Below are 18,383 nucleotides of genomic sequence, written 5' to 3'. Positions count from 1 at the left end.
AACACCTCCTGACCAACCTGCTCTGACCAGCGTGGTGAAGTGTGGTCAGACAGTTTCCGTTACTAACAGTGTGGGCAGAGGCCTTCACCCACCAGCAGTGGAATGATCAAGGGCTGTACATTTATATTATTAATATCCATGATTAAAGTCAATAATGAATGTAAATTATTGCCTTAGTTTTGTGCTGACTTGTGTGTTTGCTTGCATGCGTTTATGACGTATTTGATATTGTTTATTTCAACACTGTATTGTTATGCTGTGGTGAATTCTGGTCCCCCATATTTGAGGCCCAATCTGCTTTAGCGAGCAATTTGAGTCTAAATGGTTTCTGGACAAATTCTAAACGACGTTCATTGACTCAGTTTTTGTTTGCCCATCAACACTGACCCCTCCCCTTACGGAAGGACAGCACGCAGAAAATACAGATGTGACCCTTTTAGCTCAGATGCGCTGTTGAGCTCAAGTATTGTGAGCAAAAAGCTGTAAACAAGGGCAAGGCAGCTTTGGGGGAGTGGACCTATCAGTACAAATGTAATAAAATACTCGGACGCTTCTCTCTGTCCTGTGTCCTTTATTTGGGTTCGATCTCTTTCCCTCACGGTACTCCCCTATATACTCTCCACCCTGCAGCCCCAGGCTGCTGTCGCTCCCGTAGCCCACACTCTGCAGCCCCAGGCTGCTGTCGCGCCGTGCAGACCCCTGCTGCCGATTCCTCCCTTGCAGACCCGCTGCTCTCTGCAGCCTCCTCGCTGCTCCTCCTGCCCCCGGGCCGGTCACCGTTGGCCGACGGTGCCGATCCTCCTGGCTTGGGTGTGTGGCGACCTCGCCACTCTCTCTCACCCTTCGCCCTGCGTGGCCTCTCACTTCTCCCAGTCCCCGATCACTCCCGACTGCTTCCGGTTACCCCCCTTATAGACCGTTACCCTCTCCCCCACGTGACGTAACTCCTCCCCCCATGACGCCACTTTCGGAAGGTCGTTTACGCCCGCATTACACAAATATGGTTACCTTCGTCTGACGATTGTTAATATTGATAGAGCATCACACATTCATATATGCCTGAATAAACAGTTAGGAGGCACAGACCAGATTTACATATCTGGTTCATTAAAATCCACGCCACTGCCTTGGCTGCCCGCAACTCTCCCACGTCGCCCCTCGGCACCTTTTGCTGTGAAACCTTCGCGTGACGGAGACGTGCTCTCTACCCCAGCAAAGACCTTCCCCTGCACTGAGACCTCATTAAAACCTACCGACAATCCATCTCAAGTCAAGGAAGCCATCCTGGACAAGCGCCAAAGCTCTCAATTCCAACTCGTCAGCCTTAAATGAGTGGTGGAAAACAAAACACGGGTGAGACTGCCACCAACCCGAAACAATAATCTTGAAATTTTGCTGGCTAACAGAACCCAACATTGGTATCTAGCTTCTGAACATAATCCCGCGATCTTGCACACGGATAGAAACGAATATCTTGAAGCCGTCGACCGGATTTGAAACTTGGGTATACGGAAAATCATGCGGATAAGAAGATATCATGTTGGTGACACGGAAATGGAATTGGAGGTTAATTTTCCAAACCACTGCTCCCGAGATAGTGTAAATCGTGAACACTGAAGGCACGAACGTTGACAGCATGCGATACTTTGCACCACCAATCATTTTTTTTGTACATACCCTACACGTACGTCTGGCGCGAGACGTCTCTGTGCAGGATGTTGACAGTCTTTGCTCGTGTTGATATCCAGAGGCATATTAGCACGGTAAGCGGAGCTATCACTGCCAGCGTGGTGACATGACATCACCATGCTGCGGCTAAGCCATGTCGTGTAGACTTTCAGCATCCCCGCGTCTGCGTCACACAGCAGTCCGCGCGTCTGCGTTACACAGAGGCGACGAACGCACTGGAGGTGACGCGGTGATGTGTGGCTAATTTTTTTTTCTCCTCCGACGAAAAAGCCGGGGACAGCACCTGCGTTGATTTCCTTATTGCTGAGACCGGCGCTGCGTGTGGGCGCAGGTTAAAGGAGGAGCTTGCGGGGCCAGCGCATCGCACCGCGCTGAGGCCACCGTATTGATCGGCGCGCGTGCGGGCCAATTCATCTCCACGCACGATCCAATGTAGCGAATGAATGGTCCGGTGAAAATAAGTCGGTAAGGTCTGTATGGGTTCAAATCAAGAAGCAATCAGCCCCTTCGGTCGGCGTGTATGGGAATAGCATACGTGTAATGCTTTCTGAGAGCATTAAAGGGGCTTTGTGTTGTAGAGGTGGCGGGCGGCTTTCAGTGTTGATGGATGTGGAGTGCGCCGAGCCGGTAGAGATACCTGGCTTTGAATCCGGGCAGCTACCTATTCAAAGAGTAAGCCAGGCTCTTAAGCGTAGAGAGCTTGACGATCTCAACCCGGCAGCCAATGTGTCAGATCAATGAGCCGTCACTGCTGTGATCTTGGGTTTCAATCAGGCTCAAGTGGTAAATGGAATCCACGCTCAAGCAACGTGGCGTGGTGCTTATCTCCTTTGGCAGCCCTGGATTAGTGTTAGCAACTCCACATTCCGACTGTGGAGTTGGTAGGATTGCACTCTCGCTATGTGACAAACACTGTTTATTTCTCATAAAATAGTAACGACTTTGTATCGTATGTGAAGGTGCGATGGCCTGCGTCCACCACCAACCCATTGGAGTTGCATTCTTCTAATTGTAGGTGAGTCAGGCAGTGTGCCAACGCACCACCTAGCTACACCCAGTAAAGCCATCCAGGGTTCCCAACTCAGAGGTAGAACCAAACCAGGAACTGTCATGGGAAGGTGAATATCTCACAACACCAGAAGAAGGGAGACCTGCATGCAAACGCATTCTATATTGAGTGGCGCAATGTTACACAACAAACTAAAACTTGGACAAGTGATGTCGCACAGATTTCCCCGGACAGCTGCCTCCAAAAAAAGACAATCCTGGGAAATCCAGGACAGGTGGCAACCCTAGCAACCACCTACAGGTGGTAACAGGTTCTCAAGCATAGCAAGGCGATGGTCTCAGTAGCCACCTGGAGGAGCACGAAATAACTGGTTACTTTCTTCATTTAGCTTCTCCCAGCTATGAAAACACATACATCTGATTCAGATAATTTCCTCAAAACTGTCGTGGGAAAAGTATGACTGCTTGAATAGGAGATCGAAATATTTCACTATTTTTTATTTTACCGGGTAAGGCTCACTGAGCGATGTAGCTCTTTTTCAGAAGCGACCTGGCCACAAATGATGGCCCAATGAAGTGGCTTATCATGTGGTAATTTATAGCAGCCAAATACTCTAATCACATGTTTCTAAATGTGGAGGGAAAAACCTAAGGACCTGGAGAAAAATCCACGCGATCATGGAGAGAACATGCAAACTCAAAATATACAGGGGTCAGGGTCGAGGTCGAACCTACAACCTCCTGTGTACCAGGCGAGGGAGTTAACATCTCGCCACCGCGGCACCCCAACTAATTTGGGAGATATCTGACGAGCAGTAAATCTTGACGTTTTTAGTCCAATCCCCAGTGAATTGCATCAAAAAACCATCGTGTAAATGTGGCGATGCACTAAATTCAGCCAATCTCTGCTCTGGGATCTCAAAAAAATCAGACAAGTGGAATGGGAAAAACGAATCTTTCACAAATCATGAAATCACGTACTGGCGCCGTGGCAGGAAACATGACTCGCAAGCGGAAACGTTGTGAGTTTCAAATGCCAACATTCCTCTGGGATCGATATGATGAGCATTACAGCGCTGGCAATCAACGGTGATTGTCTTGTGGGGAGACCACCCCCCTCGGGAGGAATGTGGACATTTGTAACAATCGGCTCAGGGCCACGGAGTGGAGATGAGCCCCGTCCCCATTTGAGAAAGGGAAACACTGTCCCTTCGAGTGTTGGATAACGGAGGCCTCCTGAAATGGCTCCAACCTCTGGTGAGTTTTTTGATGATGTGCAACTCGATGAAGTTCTGGCAAAACCTTCGTTTTCACGTCACCCCTGAGCAACGTTCAAAGCACAGTGATGATAAAAACAAATCTTCATACCTTGCAAGACAAGAATGGACAACAAAAGAGGAAAGAGATTAATGAAATCAGGGCATTAATTGGGCAAAACTACAACATCTACCCAGGAAAGCAAAACTGAAGCCCAATTCTGTTCTATCAGGAGAATCTCACTTTTGGTTCATGGTCAATTAATGTGTAATTAATTATTTACTTGTGGGAGGAAACTGGAGTGCTAAATTACAGATACAGACAGTTATTATTCGTATCGGCGGCACTGACAGATATTAATCCAGCCGTGGAACGAGCGTGACGATAAGCAAGGTCTCTGTTCAGAAAACGGTGGTCACGTGACGGTGACATCGTCACTGCAGCAGAATGGGGAAGAATTCTGAGTTGCATAGATAGTTTTGGCCAAGGTGTGATGTGTCACCACACCTCACCAACCAACACCTCCTTCCGCTAAATTCTGTGGTTGAAAATTCAGCATCTGACCTCTTTCTGGACCAGGGTGTTTTTCTTGGTTTCCCGAATTCCTAGGTGCTACTCCACACCTGCCCTCCCACGTCTCCAAAAACCCATCAACACCTCCTGTTGCTGACACTAATACAACACTTTCCAAAGTGTTAACTTTTTCCTCTGTCATCACATTCCGAGTTTCATCACATAAACCTGTACCCGAAAGCCCCGACGCTTCGTTGCATTTTTAAAGCCCGGCACTCTCATTCATAGAGACATTATCCCCCTTGCTTCAAACACATGTCTTTTAACGCTCCTGTTACGTAAGACCAAACTTAAAATCACTCCCCACAATTGGTCAGAAACTGAAAGGTGGTGTGATTACAAAACAGGAACGAATGGTTTCCAAGCACACGGTGACCCCGGCCACGTTTTGTTTCCAAATAGAACACGGCTCTCAGGGTAGAGATAGTGCTGTTATACCCCTGGGAATGTCACAAAGACTGGCAAAACACTTCCAGGCAATTCTAAGGTATTAATGAGCAGAGGGAGTCAATCGTGCCCTAACGTGCTGTGCGATCAACTCGACAGCTGACCCCACTCTCAATTATAAATAATCCGGATCACAGAGGAAGAACTAGTCAATCACTTTCCAATTCGCTCAAATCCTAGTTTAGAGAAACAAGGCGAGAGCTGTCGGAAAAGTGATTTGAGTGGTCGCTGATCACTGAATAATTTGATTGAATGATTTCACTGCGAGCCATGCGCTATCTCTCTCTCTCTCTGCGCTGTGTCCCTTCCCCCAAGACGTCAGCGATCGTGGCTTCCATTATTCTTGTCTGTGATATTCACTCTATCACTTTTGAACTGGATGCTCCTCCCAGTTGCATCCAATTGATTTAGTTTTCTCATTAGATGTCCAAGAACTCTCGAATGCCCTTCTCTAATTATTCTCGTTAATTTTACGTTATTGTTCCACGCTATTCATAATACATTTATGCTACTCATCCTGTCTGTCTATGAAGTGTTTAACATCCTTTAAAAAAAACACACATTTCTACGCGTTAATATTAGTTGTCTCTGTAGGGTCTTTGTAATTGTCTCGCCTTCACATCCATTCAGGCGAACAGACCTGCGTACGGAAGCCTGCAGTATTCAAATTTTCATTGTCATTAATCCATTATTCTTTTTCAATATAGATCCCATTTTCTGAAATAGAAATGTTGCCAGTGCCATTCCTCTGTTTAGCTCTGTGATGCACCTTCCATCGACTGGTCTCACGCTACCTAAATGGTTAAAACCCTCCGCCTGCTTAACTTTGGTGTCACTGTCTTCAGTCTCCTTTAATTTAACCATGAAGTCTGCGCATCCAAGAATGCAGTGACGAATCTCGACTGAGCACGACACGAATCTCCAATGGTGGCCCTGAGTCAGGTGAAGAGTCCACATTCCCATAGCAGTGGTTGGGGGTAGTGGTGACACACGACGCTATACATCCATCAACCCCAGAATGATTCCTCTAGCCACAGATAACACCAGAGGTGAGCAATATCTGAACTGGTTGTGGCACCTGTTTCTACATGAACCGATGGTTGAAGGATAGCCAAAAAGACCTCTATGACCCACATGGTGTGCAGAGGCCTCCGCGCATGTACACGTTTTAATACGTGACAAGGTGCATGTGGAACAAACAACCGTAGTTAATTGTGGTGTTTTCTCGTTGGGAATTCGTCATTAAATAAAGCAATGCCTTCTTCTTCATATTGACAAAGGCATACAATCAAAAACTAATTCAACAATGCAGATGACGGGATACAATATGGATATTGTGTATTCCATTGTTGCAAAATGCTTCTGGCCACGTTGGATATGTTCGTATAGTTCCACAAGAGATTCAATTTCAAGCAACCACATAAATCCGCAGACAGCCACGTATGTGCATCATAATATTTGTTTACGCAAAATTACACGCAAGAGCCGATCTGGCCTGGCACGCATTGTAGCAGATTGTCTGACCCGCAATTGCAAGCTTGCAAAGTTCAACTCCTAATTGGTGGGTTAGCTCAGCCCCAACCATCCCTCCTGCAAACTCAACTAAATTAATTTCACAGAGTGTGGGGGGATTCAAGATATGTTAAGATGTGTTAATTGTAACCTGCTGACCGGGCCCCCACCGGACATGTGTGAATTTGTTATTTATTTCATAGCTCTAAATATAAAGATTCTGAGTCTGCCTTGGTTTAACTAGAAGTGGTGCCAGCAGCTTTGTTTTAATCCACTGATGTCACTTAACCATATGCATCCCCATTCATTCATCAAAGGTTTATGTTCAGCAAACGATTCGTTTCATTCGCGAACATTTCTGGCGGTCATTCAGGTGGCGATGAAATTACGTAAATGTTGTGGCTTCACTTTCCAACAAATTGGCATATTCTGTTTACGTGACACACCTTACTAATTTACCGTGTTGGGTGGTGGCGGGTTTAACGACACATTTAAATATTTACGCAATCTAACCCAAAAAAAGCTGTAGTATGAAACGACGTTTTGTCAACATTCATCGATATCCGTTTTTTGTTGGTGTCCGCTGCCTTGCCAAATCGGGCACTTTCAAGAGGCTCTGCGCTATAATGGAGGCACAGCAGCTTTGTTTCGTCGGGAACCCCTCCGCTCCGCACCAAAAATCGCGGGATCGCGTTGTCCCGGCACAGAACGTGGGCTGTCGCACATAAGGCAGTTGGTTCAGTCAGTGCAGCCGAATAACAACAAACAAAACGGTTTCAGACTTTGGCAGAAACGTGCCGACTCTAGTGGAAGAGCAGCAAACAAAAGACGCTCGCAAAAAACTCCATTCGTAGTTCAGATTTTATGTAGACTGGCGCGTGAAGAATTAAGCCGATAAACATTGGCCGCTTGCTCCTGTTTACAGTTGGTTTGAACGTGTTTATTTGCGTACTCATGTAGCTGCCAGCAGCGCCGCCTCAAAATGAAATATATGCTGTGCACTTTTGAAATATGTCAAAAGGTGCCCGTTATCAAGCACGACCAAATGGATGTAGTTAAATTGAAAAGTACTGTTGCGGTGACTGAACTGAATTAATCTCCGCTCCGTGCATTAAACGTCGGCAACGGCACAATTTTGGCACCGAGTCTCTGCCTTCCCTCGCTCCACGGGCAGAACGCTCCGAAAACAAACCCCGCCGAATGTTCAACTCACTGCTTGAACAACTCGACAATGGCATGCAAAGCTCACGTCCTCGCTCTTAACCCTTTCCCGTTCCGATGACGTGCGTGTACGTCATCAAAAATTTTACTGGAAGAAAAACTCAAATAATCAGGTCAGAAGATGTACCGAGGCTCCCACAAGGCCATGCGGGAGGGCGTGGCACAGTTTGGCGTTAGCTATAGAAGAGTGCAGTAATGTCACTGCAGCTGTCTGTGGTGAGTACAATGTATTTATAAACGACGTTACGCCTCTCTAAATAAAATAACGCTGAGTCGCTTGCATGCTCCGAGATTCAGAGGTGATCAGGACCCACCCTGCAACTTGCAGTCGTCTCGGAATGGGAAAGGGTTAACAAGCTGCCCCTGAAAACAACCAATTATTTACGGCTTTACTTATAGAATTTGTATTAATTTAAAACTGAGAATACCCGACAACAGTTACCGATAAGAAAACATACAATTTAGAAGGACGTCCAGCTGAAAATAAAATGACATTTAAAAGAAAAAATGTAATCACTAATGGCTTGAGATAGGGAACTTAGCCAAGGAAATGTTACGACCTCTATTCAACCAGGTGAATGACAATACATTGAATTATCTCTTTAGCAAGGAGACCAATGCTATAGCTATGTTTTTGTATTGTACAGCTTCGTTTCAGGCACAGTATTTACAAAATGTATACTTTCAAGCGCAGCATTTATAACACTTTGAATTTGTGGAATGACCCTGACCCCTAAATATTGACAGTTGATAACTGAGAAAATGGCAGAAGTGTCGCCTCTATGCAATCCTGGCTCATCAACAAGCGCTCACCGCCGGGCTTACTCAGCCAACTGATCATAATGACAGCCAACCTAGCAGGATTTATTTGATGGGCCACTTCATGCCGATTAGAATCAGAGAAGTTTAAACTGGTCCAGGATGTTGCTGGTGTGGATATAGGCTTGCTGGAAAATGTTTATCGATAACGTTGATTAATTGAGGGAATTAAGGCATGTTGCATTTCAATGATAAGGAAAATATATGCCTTCCCCATATATATATTTTTATACCCAGCACAAAACTGGGACAGCACGTAATGACTGAGGAAGCCTATTCTGTGGTTTTAGGGTGAACTCCCATGCTTAGTCTCAGTGAGATCTTGGTTTAGCATCTCAATGAAAGTGAGAGCTCCTGCAACACATTATCCTCTAGTTTTATACGTAGAATGCTCTCTGCCTAGAATACTTTGGCTCTCCTCATCATTCAACCACACAGACCAGGATCAACTTGGTTTATCCTGGGTAGTCACCTGTCTAAGCATCAACCAGCTAACACGACATCAGGCTTTCCAAAAATGTCCATTTCTGTGTCCCAAAAATTGAGAGGCTAAATTTGTTTTTATTAGGGGTTTAACCAGAGACCTACAATTGTCTATACCTGGAGGCTTTTGTACAGTGCACAATCCAAAACGCTAGAGTTCATGGATATGAACGTACATTGTGCAAGCAGTGTATTTATCATACAAGCCATAGCAATGCACTCATTTCAGTTGGTGTGCAATTCCTACCCTTCACATCAGTGCATGCAGTGGCTGTGTTTCTTTAGACCACAGTTTGTTGATGAGACTCTGTGACCTGGAAACAGGCCAACGCTCATTTGTTTAAACAATGCTTGGCTCTCAAAAGTGTGATTCTTGAAGGTCATTAGCTGATGTTTGAAATGTCGTTGATCCACTTTCACATGTTATGTAATATCCAAAGTGTCGGAGATGAATATGTGGCGGCGGCGGCGACAAGAGGATCAAGCCAGCAACACCGAGATCCTGGGTTAGAATCCGAGTAGCCACCCAAAATGAAACCAGGTTCTCAAGCCTATTGAGTTGACAGTCTCAGCGAGGCCACTACGCAACCGCATTAAAGACAAGGGCATCACAATAGAACGCAGGTGATCTGGGTTAATGTGGGAGATACCTAGCCCAGATCCAGATATTCACGGGAGATTTTCAGGATTTCACTTCGTTATTCGAGATTTGGACCACGGACACACCCGAATAACTGGAGTTCTCACTCGTATAAGTTACCCGGAGATTTCACTTATCACGTGGACGTAATATCAATAGAAATAATCACAAATTATGGAAAGTCGAAAAAACACAAATGTGCAGTAAAGTAATTTAATGCATGAACTAGAAATGAAAGAGTTGATAGATGTATCAGATTAAGAGAGATAAGACAAAATGATAAAACAATTCACTCTCACCCCAGTTGGATTCCATATGGACTTCGTTGTAATAAACTTCTATGCCATTAATATGCAACCTCCACAACACTGCCTTTTTCGTTTTTATCAAACATACGTCTATATAACTTATTATAGCCTCTCCCTCAGGATACACACAGATAACTCGAGTTTTCACTCTTATAACCACAGTTATCCAGGGGTTTTACCCCAGATAACTGCATTGGAGAAGTGGACAGATAACTGGAAGAGTGATCCTTGCCACGGTGATCCCAGATAACCCAATCCCTTAATAATCGTACCGGATAATACTGGTCAACACACTTTTTCTGGCATAAGGTATTCCAACGATTTTAAGGTACTGATTCGAAATCTGGCATCAGTTTTTGTCTATCACATCAGGTGTTTGAGATATCAAATATTGCATTTTCATTAAAAACTGCAGAAGAAAAATATTAAATAAATGTGGATATCTACATAAAATGATATTATAAACACACTATCCTAAAAATACAGCACCATATTTTAACACTAAAGCAGTCACTGACTCACCACAACTTGCAATCATAAGTGACAGAGTTAATTTCGGTAAAATCAATGAAAATGGGGTATGCCGATAGCATAAAAATGAGATGTGATAGAGCAAATCTAAGATCAGATTTGGAATCAGCACCCTGAAATTAGTCTGCAAAAGTCCAGGCCAGAAAAAAATGCTTTTTTTGTTGACCAGTGTAATCGGAGTTCAACTGTAGTCTCTTTACTTAATGTGGTTAAGTTGCAGCTCGGAGAATTACAAAAATATATCAGTTTTACTGCTATTCGATTACCATTTTCCCGTAGCAAAGCTCGTGGGAAGGTGCACCCTCTAGCGTGTGGATACAAGCAAGAAGGTCATTTGAAGGGATCTCATAAGTAGCTCTGTATTCATACTCTTTGGTTATTTCGGTAAAGTCACGTAGGTAGAAAAAAAATAGCTCTGTATTATTGTATTTTTTCCTCTGGTTATTGCAAGATATACGACTAAACAATTAGCGTCACGAGGTGACCCCAAGGGCACGATCAGAATGTCAATGAAACAACAAAACAAAAGTGAGTGGGGCTATGCTCACCTCTGTTGGCAAACCTCAGCCAAGTGGCAACTTTACATTCCTATGTCCAAGGACCAATTGGTTTTCCAGATGGCAACCACTGCCATAAAGCGGTTCTCATTTCAGTGACCGCAAAGGAATGAGTTTGCTTGAATTGACCCTGAAGCCTAGGATTTTAAACTGCAAACCTACTGATGGTGAGCTGTGTGCTCTGACCCTCAGCACCACTCGTCCAGTTATCGGAGTCGATGTCAGAGCATTAACCGATAGTGGTTAATTATTTTAAAGGAAACAACCCTGACCATCAGGGAAAACCAGTGTTGCCTGTTCTACGTATGTTTAAACGGTTTAAGAAAATTCCCTAAACCTTAACTGATGGTTAAGCATTTACCAGCATGCATTCCATCTCCACAATCAGCTTAAAACACCTGTGTCTCACGCATATGGAGAATTTGTATTTAAATGGTGTAACATTGTATCATGCAGTGTGGAAATAACCACGCCATATATATGTAAATTATTCTGTTCTCATTACCTTAATGCCAAATGTTGCCTTAAGGCAGCATTGCGGTGAAAAAAATAAACTTTGAACATTGCTAAAATTTCGATTTAGTTTTACTAATTTTTTTTTATCACTAGTAAGGTGACATTCACGTTGCGGTTCAATGTGTGTAACATGACTACGAATAAACAGAAAAAAAGTTGCACATTGGAGCCAAAGTCATAATAAAATAACGACTGATTTAGTGTTCACAATGTTTTTTTTTTATTATGCAGGAAGATTTGACGACTGTTGATCTCACACACAGTCGTGTACCAATATCTTGATACAATGTTTGCCTGCAGGGCCTAAAAAGCTATTTAGTTTCATACCATGGTGCTGACGAGTAACTGATGACAAGAAATAACAAGTAATGTGTTTTTCCAATAACATTTTATTTAAAACTACATTTTGTGTTTCGTTTGTTTCCCTTCCCCCGCACCTCCGATTAGCAAGGTTGCCTACGCATGGTGTGCGAAATACGTTAAAGATATATGCATATACAATACCATATCATGATTCACAATTGAGTTTTGGGTCAGGACACAGCCACATAAAGAATGTTATCACGTGAATTAAACGTGCACATTTATTTACGTATTACTGCTCCAGCACACTGGTGTGTTGGAGAGCAATCCACACACTTTTGACAATATTTAGCCTACGTGTTAATCCCACCATTGTCACTCAGTGTGAATGTGAGATTTCCGTGGAATTTCAGTGTGAATGTGGGATTTCAATGTGAATGTGGGATTTCAATGTGAACGTGGGATTTCAATGTGAATGTGGAATTTCAGTGTGAATGTGGGATTTCAATGTGAATCTGGGATTTCAATGTGAATGTGGGATTTCAGTGTGAATGTGGGATTTCAATGTGAATGTGGGATTTCAATGTGAATGTGGGATTTCAATGTGAATGTGGGATTTCAATGTGAACCTGGGATTTCAGTGTGAATGTGGGATTTCAATGTGAATGTGGGATTTCAATGTGAATGTGGGATTTCAATGTGAATGTGGGATTTCAATGTGAATCTGGGATTTCAATGTGAATGTGGGATTTCAATGTGAATCTGGGATTTCAGTGTGAATGTGGGATTTCAATGTGAATGTGGATTTCAATGTGAATGTGGGATTTCAATGTGAATGTGGGATTTCAGTCTGCATATGGGATTTCAGTGTGAATGTGGGATTTCAATGTGAATGTGGGATTTCAGTGTGAATGTGGGATTTCAATGTGAATCTGGGATTTCAGTGTGAATGTGGGATTTCAATGTGAATGTGGGATTTCAGTGTGAATGTGGGATTTCAATGTGAATGTGGGATTTCAGTGTGAATGTGGGATTTCAGTGTGAATGTGGGATTTCAATGTGAATGTGGGATTTCAGTGTGAATGTGGGATTTCAATGTGAATGTGGGATTTCAGTGTGAATGTGGGATTTCAATGTGAATGTGGGATTTCAGTGTGAATGTGGGATTTCAATGTGAATGTGGGATTTCAGTGTGAATGTGGGATTTCAATGTGAATGTGGGATTTCAGTGTGAATGTGGGATTTCAGTGTGAATGTGGGATTTCAATGTGGATGTGGGATTTCAGTGTGAATGTGGGATTTCAATGTGAATCTGGGATTTCAGTGTGAATGTGGGATTTCAATGTGAATGTGGGATTTCAATGTGAATGTGGGATTTCAATGTGAATGTGGGATTTCAATGTGAATGCGGGATTTCAGTGTGGATGTGGGATTTCTGTGTGAATGTGGGATTTCAATGTGAATGTGGGATTTCAATGTGAATGTGGGATTTCAATGTGAATGTGGGATTTCAATGTGAATGTGGGATTTCAGTGTGAATGTGGGATTTCAATGTGAATGTGGGATTTCAATGTGAATGTGGGATTTCAATGTGAATGTGGGATTTCAATGTGAATGTGGGATTTCAATGTGAATGTGGGATTTCAATGTGAATGTGGGATTTCAATGTGAATGTGGGATTTCAGTGTGAATGTGGGATTTCAATGTGAATGTGGGATTTCAGTGTGAATGTGGGATTTCAATGTGAATGTGGGATTTCAGTGTGAATGTGGGATTTCAATGTGAATGTGGGATTTCAGTGTGAATGTGGGATTTCAATGTGAATGTGGGATTTCAGTGTGAATGTGGGATTTCAATGTGAATGTGGGATTTCAGTGTGAATGTGGGATTTCAATGTGAATGTGGGATTTCAGTGTGAATGTGGGATTTCAATGTGAATGTGGGATTTCAGTGTGAATGTGGGATTTCAGTGTGAATGTGGGATTTCAATGTGAATGTGGGATTTCAGTGTGAATGTGGGATTTCAATGTGAATGTGGGATTTCAGTGTGAATGTGGGATTTCAATGTGAATGTGGGATTTCAGTGTGAATGTGGGATTTCAATGTGAATGTGGGATTTCAGTGTGAATGTGGGATTTCAATGTGAATATGGGATTTCAGTGTGAATGTGGGATTTCAATGTGAATGTGGGATTTCAGTGTGAATGTGGGATTTCAATGTGAATGTGGGATTTCAGTGTGAATGTGGGATTTCAATGTGAATGTGGGATTTCAGTGTGAATGTGGGATTTCAATGTGAATGTGGGATTTCTGTGTGAATGTGGGATTTCTGTGTGAATGCGGGATTTCTGTGTGAATGTGGGATTTCCACCAATGGCTCAAAGCTGTGAACTAGAAATGAAGCTCAGCCCTTTCTTGTTTGAGCATGAAACCAGATTGACTCCCCTAGCCCCCCCCCCCTCTCATTGTGTAATCTGATTACTGTTGTGTTAGAATGTGCTGGTTGATTACTTTTTTGATAATCTCCTTACACAAAAAATACTCCGACATCAATCCAAAAGCAATTAACAAAGGGAATGATCGTGTCAGCCGCTTCGGTTAATGTGAGGGGCTGTAGCAGTCCCTGCATACAGATCAAGATACAAAGCCAGGCATTGTATTATGGATTGTGATATTAAAAAGTTAAGTCAACCTAATATTTCGTGTCCTAACTTCAAGAAAGTAGCGCCGTAATAAAAAAATAAATATCAGATTATATTACCGTGGAAATTCCACATCACGGACTCTGTTCTAATGCACGTAAGAACCAGTGTAATCTGTAATCACAAATTAAATGCTTTTCAAACATTTTCAACAATGGGCATCAAACAGCAGCTAATTTAATACTTTTTTATTCCGACACTCGGGCTTCTCTTGCAGGAGGGTCCTATGAGACATCCTAACGATGTCTCATAGCGTCTACCGTTCAATTAGCAGGCACTGCGAGACATCGGAAGTGAAATTTCTTCGTAGATTTTCAAGGAATATTTTTGCACTAGGGGTTGTTCGGGAACACCTGCGGCACCCCTCACAACCATTCACGGACTTCGGCCAGGAAAGTCACGAACATTTTTTGCACACGAACGACACATTCACGCAAGCACCCGATGCTCCGTTTTGAATTGTATTATGTTTAAAATTAGATAATTTTATTTCCTCATTAAAAGCGTATATCATTTTACATCTGGAAGACTTAATTGAAAACGACATTTCGTGTGAATTTTCTCTCGTCGTTAAGTAGATGGCCTTGCTGGGGGTTCGGTTCGATGCGGACTTTCACCTGTTTGGGATTGCGGGATCGAGCTAAGGCGCCGTAGAGCTGCTGGCCGTGCGAGAAGACCGCCGTCTGCAGATCGATTACAACGTAATCGAACGTCTGTCCCTGCGCCTCCGTCGTTCATGCAGGGGGCGCGTAGGTTTGCAGCGCCCCCTGCATGAAAACGACGGAAAGTGCAGCGTTCATCACAGATAGATAAAGTTGTGCGCTTATATAAGAGTATTTTTTGTTCATCAAGAAGCAGCCACGTAAAGCACTTTGGAAAAACAGAAAATAACACTTAACGGTTAAGAATACTGTAATATCATCTTTGTTTCTGGTCGAGACCCCTTAATGGTGTGTACTTTAAAGACAAAGACCCCATGTATAGCCTGAACAGACTGTTGGGGCAAGTGCTGTTAGCGAGCACCTATGAAGGCCAGCACAGCACACGAGGGCATGGGTGACCTGCACCACGCCTGGCCACCTTTGTCTCCCTAGTGGCAATGTATACACACTGCACCAGGTAATCATTTGAGGCCGAGTCGACCTAGGGGAGGTTTAGGACTGGTTCAGACAACCGCCACTGGTGTTGGCTGTGAGCGGCAATCGAACTTGGGTCCCTGGGTCCGTAGCGCAGTGCGCTAACTGCGACACCACCACTCCCCACTACTGTACACACCAGAATACAAGTAAAGTAATACAAAGGTAAAGGTACAGCCCTGCAATCGCACGCTCGTTCCTCCCGCTGATGGAAACAACTATACCAGAGGGAGCTCTAGACAGGCTGCACTTCCTTGCCGGCCAGACGTCTCAGAAGAGGTGGGAGTACCCACGCTTAACCCCACCACACGCGATTTGTCGATCGCCTAGATGTGGTGCACCCATTAACACTGCTGGGTGGACGGGGGGGGGGATTTAAGAAACTTGCACCGCGACTTAAACTGCCACACTAGGAGACTGAACCGGCAACCCATGCTTTGTAAGGCCCGTGTGATAATAATTACCCCAATGCAGCATTCAAGGAAATTAACATTAATAATTATAAATAGATACAACTCTTAAATGCTCCGAAATGTAAAGCACGGCCTACAAAGTACATTCTAACACCTGGAAATTGATAAATATTAAATGGGAATGAATGGTTATTTATTCAATGAGATTGACATTAAATTACATTTAGGTAGTGGCTAAGTGGTTTAAAGGTCAGAATGTTGAGCTAGCACCACTGAGAACCCGTGTAATGAGACCGGGTTAAAGAGTGTCGGTGAGCCGATCATGTCGGCTCGATCACCAATGGCTGCGCATTGCGCCCATCGAAATTACTGTCATTTTTCATTTACATTGGGGAAATTCCAGCCGTGAGAGCTAAAAGTACGCATTTAACTGCCATGTGAAAGTCTCACAGGAAGAGTCTATGGAAAAGTGCGACCCATAGTGTATACATTTTTTTCGAGGATATTTCCTCCTGTAAAAATCGACTTTCCGTGGCTTTTCTCTGACATACTGGCAGTGCTGCTCTGCGAGATTTCCAAATTGATAATTTGTCGCATGACACAACGGGTAAAAAAAATAAAAATATATATGTTGAATTTAAAATTCCCATCACTCATATGCATAAAATGTACATACCATTTTAGTTCATCATGTGATTCTCTTGGCTTACCACGATTGGTCAAAAATCCAAAAGAGAGGTCGGTGGAGCAAAGAAGGACATTGTCTCCACCACCTGAAGAAGGAAGCAAGGAGTTGTTACACCCCACTGCCAACACTAGCTGGGATAAGCAAGGCTGAGGCTGCCATTTTCACTTCTAATATAGCTCATTCGTATGCGTCATGAAAAAGGCCCATCACACCGAAACGTCAGCCACAGTGTTCTTAATGAAAGCGTTGACTTGCTTTGTCCATTCGTACATGTGCCTCTTGGTGGGTATGCCACACGGACTCTTATCTAACTGTATTAAACAAAAAATAAGGCGAGGGGCAAAAATCAACGGGCGACCTTAATGACAAAAAGCCCGTATTCCAGATCGAGCATTCCAGATCGAGCATTCCCCCTCGAGCACGCGCTGCCACGCAGGCCGTGAGTGCGGTAAGCGACCCGATTTTTAAAGGCAGCCATGGGCGGCGTAGCGGTCAGCGTGTCTCTGGCGCCCGCGTTGAGCACGGCTTACTGCGGAGACCCTCGGCTCAACACCCAGAGGCGTTGCGGAGAACGGCTAGCCCTGGAGGGCCGGCTTCCTGCCATACAAATGGATGCCAAGGGCGCTGCGATGCGATTTGCACGAGTCCGCTTGGTGTGCCTGTACGTTTCATTCGATCCAATTTTGAGAGCCAACTGCTTTTTGCGTTTGGTTGGTTGTCCTTCACCCACACCTCCGATGAGCACAGGAGGCGGTGCGAAAGGAATTCTACATCCATACATATAATCTTTTGCTGTGTAATTTTCCGGTTTTAAGTGCTCAATTGAAAACTAATTAGGTTTTTAGTCTAGCTTTGATTAATAAATACAATGCTTTGAAGTTAGTGGAAATATCCAAGATCCAACAAAATTTTTAAAAGACCTACAGAAAATTTAAAGAAAATACAGCTGAACATGTTGCTAATGAAATTAATGTCAGCCTTTGTTTATTTGTCAATCAATTATGTACTGATATATTTCATTATTTGGCACACTGTGGCTATTGTAAATTCTATAACTTCAAAATCGCAAGAAGGACGTCCACTGCGAAGAGGGAGTGATGAGATCAGTTGACGTGCAGCAGTGAAAGGGGTTGGGAGATTGCAGGACTGTAATGGGATGGCAATTTTGTGGAGGTCTCTGATGAACTTCTTTCGCACCGTACGTAGCCAACCGTGGTCATCGGAGGTACGGTGGAAGGACAGAAAACTAAACACAAAAAGCATTGCTAAAGAAATTCGTTTTCAATCTAGAATCAAAATTGCATAACTCCAGTGGCTTCCTGATATCGGAAGGAAGAGCATTCCAGACGACCGCAGAAACGCAGCTGCAACTGCGCGATGCAGTGGCCATCTTTGTCCGATACCCAGCCAAAAGCCACTGTAAGGATGACCGGACTTCTCGCGATGGTTTATGCTCCTTGACGTGATCAGCGAGATATTGTGGTTCATTTGTGGTAAGTACTTTCACATGTAATGAGTGCGACCTCACGATGTATTCGCTGCACGACCCTCACCTCCAATAGGAGGAAATTCCACATGCAA

General features: G+C 43.8%; 1 protein-coding gene across 10 annotated transcripts in view; it reads right to left on the bottom strand.

The window, feature by feature from the left end:
• Positions 1-18,383, bottom strand: part of LOC144934736 (dynein axonemal heavy chain 3-like) — an 864,594-nt gene that overhangs the window by 431,296 nt on the left and 414,915 nt on the right. The gene's annotated exons all lie outside the window — the stretch shown is intronic.

Source organism: Lampetra fluviatilis, chromosome 11 (assembly GCF_964198595.1).
Source record: "Lampetra fluviatilis chromosome 11, kcLamFluv1.1, whole genome shotgun sequence".
Lineage (NCBI taxonomy): Eukaryota > Metazoa > Chordata > Hyperoartia > Petromyzontiformes > Petromyzontidae > Lampetra > Lampetra fluviatilis.
Note: the sequence above shows the minus strand (reverse complement) of the source record. Positions and strands in the feature narration are given on the sequence as shown.